The sequence below is a fragment of the Bidens hawaiensis genome, unplaced genomic scaffold, assembly GCF_021521415.1.
Source record: "Bidens hawaiensis isolate Kalapana, Puna unplaced genomic scaffold, B.hawaiensis_p1.1 tig00004706_1, whole genome shotgun sequence".
Classification (NCBI taxonomy): Eukaryota; Viridiplantae; Streptophyta; class Magnoliopsida; order Asterales; family Asteraceae; genus Bidens; species Bidens hawaiensis.
Window position 1 is genome coordinate 120719 of NW_027491289.1, and position 8217 is coordinate 128935.

The 8217-nt window shown below is 33.2% G+C and overlaps 1 pseudogene; it reads left to right on the forward strand.

Moving 5' to 3' along the window:
- Positions 1–2342, forward strand: LOC143627700 (5-OH-xanthotoxin synthase pseudogene; annotated as a pseudogene).
- The last annotated feature ends 5875 nt before the right edge of the window (positions 2343–8217 follow it).

Sequence of the window (8217 nt, forward strand, 5' to 3'; positions counted from 1 at the left end):
ATGGCTTCATTTCCCGTTGTCATGACACTCTTAGCTATCTCTGTGTTGTTCGTTTTCTTGTTTCTCTATAACATATTTAGAACTTTTGTGTCGAAAACACCCCTCCCACTACCTCCCGGGCCTCCCGGGTTTCCAATAATCGGAAACCTTCATCAGCTTGGCACATCCAACCTTCCAGACTGCCTTTGGCGTCTTTCAAAACGTTATGGGCCATTGATGTCCTTGCGCCTAGGTTTTGTCCAAACTCTCGTTATTTTTCTGCCAAAATGGCTAAGGAAGTCTTGAAAACCAACGATTTGATCTTCTGCAACAGGCCTGTGTTTACAGGCCAGCAGATGTTGTCTTACGGTAATAAAGACAGCCTTTTCACCATACAACGAATACTGGAGGGAGCTTAGAAAGACTTGCACCCTTCATCTTTTTTCAATGAAACAAGTGAACTCGTTTTGTCACGTTCGTGAAGAAGAAGTGTTTGGCATGATCGATGCGATAAAGAATAGAATTGCAAAGAAACATGCAGTGAATTTGAGTGAAATCGTGATGGTACTCACAAGTAATATCATTTCTAGAGTGGCTTTTGGGAAAAGGCCGTCTGAGTATGATGACGAACAACAAGAAGCGACATGATTTAATGACCTTTTGTTACAATGTCCTAACTTTGTTTACAGGGATCACTTTCCTATGATGGGGTGGCTTGATAAACTTAATGGAAACATTGCTACACTTGAAAAAATCTTCAAAGGCATGGATGTGCTCTATGAAGAAATTATTGATGAACATGTAAACCGAAATAAACCAAACTCACTTATGCAAGACAATTTGCTTGATATCTTGCTTAAACTCAAGCAAGAGTCGGATTCCACCGTCAAACTCACTTATGATCACATCAAAGCCGTACTCATGGTTAGCGAAATATTTATTTGTTAGCTATATATACGTACATATATAGGGGAGGGATAATTTGATAACCTTGCTGAGTTTTAAGAACTTAAGAACTTCATTCTTAACCACATATTTAATTAAATAAATTAGATTATATGGTTGAGATTAAATTTGATTAAAAAATTAAAGTAGGAGAGAGAATAAATATGTACAGTGATTACACTAATTTAAACGTTCGTTACACATATGTAAAAAAGTCAACTCGGTGCGTAAAAAATTATATAATTTTTTTACGTACATGTAACCTGCATATATTACGTATATGTAAAAAAAATTCAAAAAGAATAATTGTTACGTAGTATTCTTCCGAGTTCTTAAAACTCAAGTGGTGCTCAAAAGAATTCTCCCCTACACACACACATATATATATGATGTGTATCATCATCGTACTCAGTAAATCCCACCAATAATAAAGCTATGGTAAAGTTTGAGAGTAAGATGTAGACAACCTTACAACCATTAGGAATAGAAAAGTTGCTTCCGGTGAGACCCCGGCTCGATATATATATATATGTGTGTGTGTGTGTGTGTGTTAATAACTACATTTTATCCCGCGTATTACATGGTTTGTTTTACATTATTCATTTATAATATATATATATATATATTGGATTTTAATTTTATTTATTGTAAGAAAGTTAATAATATACTTAGGGTTTGATGACGAAAGGGTTTCACAAATAAATGAGATGTTGTAACCTTGTTTAAAAGCTATTTGGGTTTGACGAGACCCATGACCGGCTTATTTTTTTTACTATAAAATTGTTTATCTGTTATAAATAATATATATTTTTTAAAAATCAGATATTGGTTTTCAGTATGTCCCTATTTTATGAAATTTACATATCAAATATTTGATGCGATTAATTTTTAATTTAATGAGATGTTATAACTCGTTTAACGGATATCTGGGTTTAGTGAGACCTATACCTGTGAATTTGGGTTAAATGCATGAGAAACCTCCATTTACAAGTAAAACAACCTGATGGCTTGGAGCAGCCAGATAGCTTTTAAAAGTTTCGTTTATATATATATATAAAATAATAATTGTGTTTGAATATTGTAGAAAGTCTTGCTGGGGGGAACAGAAACAAGTGCCTCAACAGTGGTGTGGGCAATGACTTTGATGATGAAGAACCCTGAATCTCTAAAGAAAGTTCAACAATGCCATCTGCAATAAAGGAAAAGTACACGAAGATGACCTTTATAAGCTCAACTATCTAAAAGCAGTAGTCAAAGAGAAGCTTAGATTGTACCCAACCGTGCCCCTCTTAGTCCCACGTGAGTCGATAGATCGGTGTGTTCTAGGTGGATATGAAATACCAAAGAAGACTCTAGTATACGTGAATGCATGGGCGGTGGGTCGTGATCCAAAATGCTGGGAAAGCTTAAGATGCTGACTGAATGCTTCGTATTTCCATAATTTAATGTGTAATTTTTTTCTATCTTTACCGTCTGTTTTAAGATAAAAAGTAATGCAAATAAGGAGAATGTGTATTAGGTAATTATGACCCAATTCATAAATCAAACTCAAATCTATTAAAGTAGTTGAACAATTATAAGTAATAAAATAAAACAACAATAAGGAATTAGGGACGGAGGAATCAAACATTTCAGAGCAAGAGATGAGAAAGATAATCAAACACATATCATATTTGTTATCTATTTTCTTTAGTTTTTGGGCTTATATCACGATTCACGCAAGACGCAACATGGTTCTGTTGAACTATTTGACTGAGCTGTCAGAAGGAGCTATTTGATTGGTTGTAAATTTAATGTTTTAAGTAAGTCACAATATCTTTTATATATAGTTTGAACACACGGGTGGACCCATATGTACACGCATGGGTTTATGCGAACCATTGAAAATTTAATTTTAGTAAAAAGTTTATATAAAAAGTGAGAGTAAATCCATAAATAAAATTGGAGTATATTTGTATAGCAAAATGAAAATTGGTACAATGGTTGAGGCCTTATGTTAGGTTCTGGATGTCACCTAATGGAGTTCGAATTCCACTTTTAACATACATCTATTGCTTAATATTTTTTTAAATAAATACCAGGTTTTTATTCAAATATTTGATTAATCATGAAGTTATAAAATAGTCAATTATATAAAACTAGGTTAGAACTTAGAACTTGTCTAATATACTAGTTGGTAATAAAACAAAAACAATAAAAATATAAATTTAATAATGTAAAGAATTACAAACATTTTATATTTATATCAAAGGATTACATAGAACATATAAGCTTTGATAATTCCCCAACTATTTAAGTGGCCCCTTAAGTTTGGATTCAATAATCAAGCCAGCTTTTTTAATAATTAATCATATTTCACAAACTAAGTTATTTAACAAAAAAGTTGGAGAGATTGTAAGCGTATATGTTTATACGACGTATAATATATGCGTCGCATATGTTTTTGTATAGAGATATGCGTCGTATAAACATATACGCTCACAGAGATCAAAACAAAAGGTCAATACGAGTCAATCAAGCCACTAACCTGGTCAAATGGGTTAGTTCGTAATAATTTGTATCAAACTGTCAAATGGTCTGATAAGTCTTAGATGAGCCTGAAACAGAACACTTAACCAAAATTTCAAATTCTGATATTGCACCTTGCAGTCAAAACTTGACTTGATATGAACCTTTGACTTTTGTATCGACTTTTACTGATATGCAGGTTTTGACTAATTGAAAATTAAACTGTTGAATTTGGACGTGCATACAATTTATATCGAAAACATTTCTAAACTAATGGTACCAAAATCTTATACTTGAATATAGCAAGTTATATGTCCCAATTATATGAAAAATAAACTATATAAAAAGACTATGATCAGAAAAACTAACGAAATAAACATGTTTGTCTAGCAAATTATATAAAAAAAATTACTATTCAAATGAGTGGTTAAGGAACCCGCGTTAGAGGCTGCGGTAACGACAATTTGCAACGTCAATCCTCTTATGATATAGTAATTCTGTAACACCTTTGAAATTGAAGTTAGTATCTTTTATAAATAACATTGTGTAAATTTCTGACCCGAACTTGTTCCAGCCCGTTATCCCGAGCCGCTTGTTTTGGCAACTACTAAAAAAGGGTAAAAAAAATCTGGACCTGATTGGTTCTACCCGGGCCATTTTTGATTTTTCGGGCTCTTTTTAGTTTTTTTGTTACTATACTGTGTCAAATTGATGTATCTATCTACTCTAATAAAATACTATCACTTTTGCCACTTGTCAATCTCATAGTCCTTCTTACATTTTTTTTCAACCAATTTTAATATATGATCCTTATCTTTTAAGTCATTTCAATAAATGAATTCAATATTTTTATTAAATGTAAATCCTAACTGATTCATTTATTAACATTAATGGTAAAATAAAGAAACTTAAAAATTAAAGTTGCAGGCATGCTAAAATAAAAATTTTAAAGTCACAATTAATTGCAAATAAAGAAAATAAAGGTGCATCGTTGTTGAAGAATTTGGATTTTTATGGTAAACTACAAATTGTTTTTAAACTGGAATTCGAGCAACAATGCATAATTTTTATATAAGATTGGTTTCAAATTTGGATTTAATAATTTTCTCATACGCATTTGAACTCAAGAAAACGTGTATTTTCTTAATTTTCTCCAAACATTTTGTATAAATATTGCAAACATGGAGAATACCTATTATATATATCTTGGTGTTTACCATTAAATCATTGAAGTTGAATATTATAACAATAATCCATATGTATAACGATTTACTATATGAACTATCTGTCATTTTGTAAATGTACATATAAAATTAATCCTTTATTATATGACTTTTTTGTGTAGTATAAAATGTTTTAACAATAAAAAGATTAATATTTAGTTTTCAATATTTTCTTTCATAACTTAGACCAAGCTTCATAGACATATATTTTATGACTTGATTTATACTTTTTTATACATTTAAATATAGTTAATTTAATACATCTTATAAGACAAATTACTTAATTAAAAGCATTCAAAATTTTAAACCAAAAAACATGCTTCAGTCTCATTCCACTATTTTCTGTTTTCAAAATCATGTAGGATATTGAAACCTAGAATATTGTTTTCATTAGTTATTTACATAATTTCAATATTATATTAACTTATTAGTTTTATTTTTATACAAATATTTCGAATTAGGCTTACGTTAGTGTTACATGTTGGTTAGTACATAATTAAAGTGTTTATTATGGTTTATATTCAAAATAATAAAGCTATATATAGAATTTTAAAAAAAAGTACAGCCATAACATTTATTATTAAAATGTGTTATAAAAATTCATTAAAATTCACACTTATTATAATGTAACTTAATAGAAATATTCATTTTTTTTTATTTATAAATTAATCATGCTCCTCATTACATTTCAAGGAATATTCTATTTTCACATTAATTAAAAAGATATCTAATCCAGTTAAAAGTCATTTACAATGCTTTCATAAAATCCGAAATCTTTGCTTCTTTTTTGTTTTCTATAAGTTGTTAAACTATATATATCGATTAATTAAATATTCCAACAACATCCTATAATATTAACTAATAACACAGGATTAATATTTATATTTAAGCATTTCAAATCTAATACCTTTAACCACTGTAAATAAGAACAACTACCATCACTTTATGCAACTTTAAATATTCTAATATTTTGTTAACTCTGTGACATCCCATATCGGTTGGGGAGGAGAACTAAACCTTCTTTATAAAGAGGTGGATACCTTCTCAATCATGACGCATTTTGGGCGCTTAATGGTAGTGGATGAGAGGAGAACTCCACAGTTAAGCGTGCTCAGGTGAAAGTAGTATCAGGATGGTTGACCTCCTGGGAAGTCTTCACCTGGGCAACCAAAAGCAAATCCGTGAGGCGATGGTGGTACGCCACGGGCAAAGCGGACAATATTATGATGCGGCGGTAGCTGAGCTGTTACAGATGGTATCAGAGCCAGGGCCGGACCGATGTTGTCAGGTCCTGCGAGGACGCTGGACCCTAAGGGGGGGTGGATTGTGACATCCCACATCAGTTGGGGATGAGAACTAAGCATTCTTTATAAGAAGGTGGATACCATCCCCATCATAATGCGTTTTGAACGCTTAATGGTAGTTGATGAGAGGAGAACTCCACAGTTAAGCGTGCTCAGGTGGAAGAAGTAACATGATGGATGACCTCCTGGGAAGTCTCCACCTGGGCAACCAAAAGCAAATCCATGAGGCGATGGTGGTACGTCTCGGCCAAAGCGGACAATATTATGGTGCGGCGGTAGCTGGACTGTTACAGATGGTATCAGAGCCAGGTCTGGACCGATGGTGTCAGGTCCCGCGAGGACGTTGGACCCCTAAGGGGGGTGGATTGTGACATCCCACATCGGTTGAAGATGAGAACTAAGCCTTCTTTATAAGGAGGTGGATACCTTCCCCATCATAACGCGTTTTGGGCGCTTAATGGTTGTGGATGAGAGGAGAACTCCACAGTTAAGCGTGCACAGGTGGAAGTTGTATAAGGATGGGTGACCTCCTGGAAAGTCTTCACCTGGGCAACCAAAAGCAAATCCGTGAGGCGATGGTGGTACGTCCCGGCCAAAGCGGACAATATTATGGTGCGGCGGTAGCTGGGCTGTTACAGATGGTATCAGAGCCAGGTTGCCGGACCAGTGGTGCCAGGTCCCGCGAGGACGCTGGACCCTTAAGGGAGGGGTGGATTGTGACATCCCACATCGGTTGGCGGGGGGGGGGGGGGGGGGAGAACTAAACCTTCTTTATAAGGATGTGGATACCTTCCCCATCATAACGCGTTTGGGCGCTTAATGGTAGTTGTGACATTCGTCAATTTCGGGTCTTGTTTGTATTCGTTTTTGTATTTATTTATTATGTAAACCGACCCGATTTGTAAACCGAAGCTTATGTTATAATCAAAATGATGGATTTATGTTACAATATTGTTTCACACTTGTTGGGTCTTGAAAACATCCTATTTTTATTTTTATTTATTTATTTATTATTTATTATTTATTTATTTTTGTTGTTTTGTGTTTTTGCCTTGATCCATTTTGCATGAAAACTCTTATGTCTCACACTCATATCCAACCACTAACATTACCATATATATACACCACCTTTCCTCTTCATTTTTCCTTGCTACAACTCCAAAAAAAAAAAACTCTCTCAAACATCAAAGATTCAAGGTTATCTTCATAAGCGTTCTTGAAGGTTTTTAATCTTTCATCTTAATTATTTTATGTAGCCTTATTAATACTTGTTTATGGTTGTGCAACATATATATATACACACCCCTTGTTTACCTTTGATAGTTACTTCTCTGATTCGGTCGGTGAGGTTTCGGACCTCATAAGACAAGGCTTCATGGAGGACTTCGTGTCCTTGATATATATACATCTATATAACTTGTTCATACATATTAATCTTGCTTATTTTAGTTTGTTGGTCATATTTACAAGTTCCATGGTTATGGGTTTTTAAGAGTCTATGCTTCGGTTTAACCGTAAATAGCTCTAAACCGTAAACCGAACTTTGTTACTAGTTTTGTTAAATAATTGTTTAAACATACTTATTGTTAGATCTAAGTTTCTAAAATCATTTTTACAAATTCTATGGTTATGGGTTTGTAGAATCTTACCTCGGTCTTCACCCGAAACACGATCCGAACGGAAAACCGAACTTTTGTTTAAAGTTAACTTTTGGTCGTAAAAGTTAAAGTATTTTTATTTGTACATTATTAAACAAGTTCTTTAGTATTTGGAAATGTGGAAACCATCTATGAACTTGTTGTGAGATGGAAACCGAACCAAACCGATTCTTACTCGTTTAAGACACACAAGTGTGTTTTTTTTTAGCCATCAAGACTTGTATATTTCTTTAAAAATAGTTACAAATTGATTTTTAAATATTTTCTTAAGTACTTGGAAATGTTGGATCCAACTTGATCTCATAACAAAGTTTGGACCGACAAAACCGAACACTCGCTTAACGTGCGTGGTTAGTTCTAAAACAATGGAACTACATACTTGGTTAAGTCTTATTAAATTTTATTGAGTTATCTCATAACATTCAATATTTTGGAAAGTCGACTTTGGGTTTGACCAATTATCAAGACCCGAACCGACAACCCGAACACTCGATAAAAAAAAAAACCGTTTTAGTATCTTTATTCCAAAGGGATTTGCATTATTGCATTTTACCCACCTTATTACTTAACATAGGTTGAGTAAATATTAAGATTAGATAC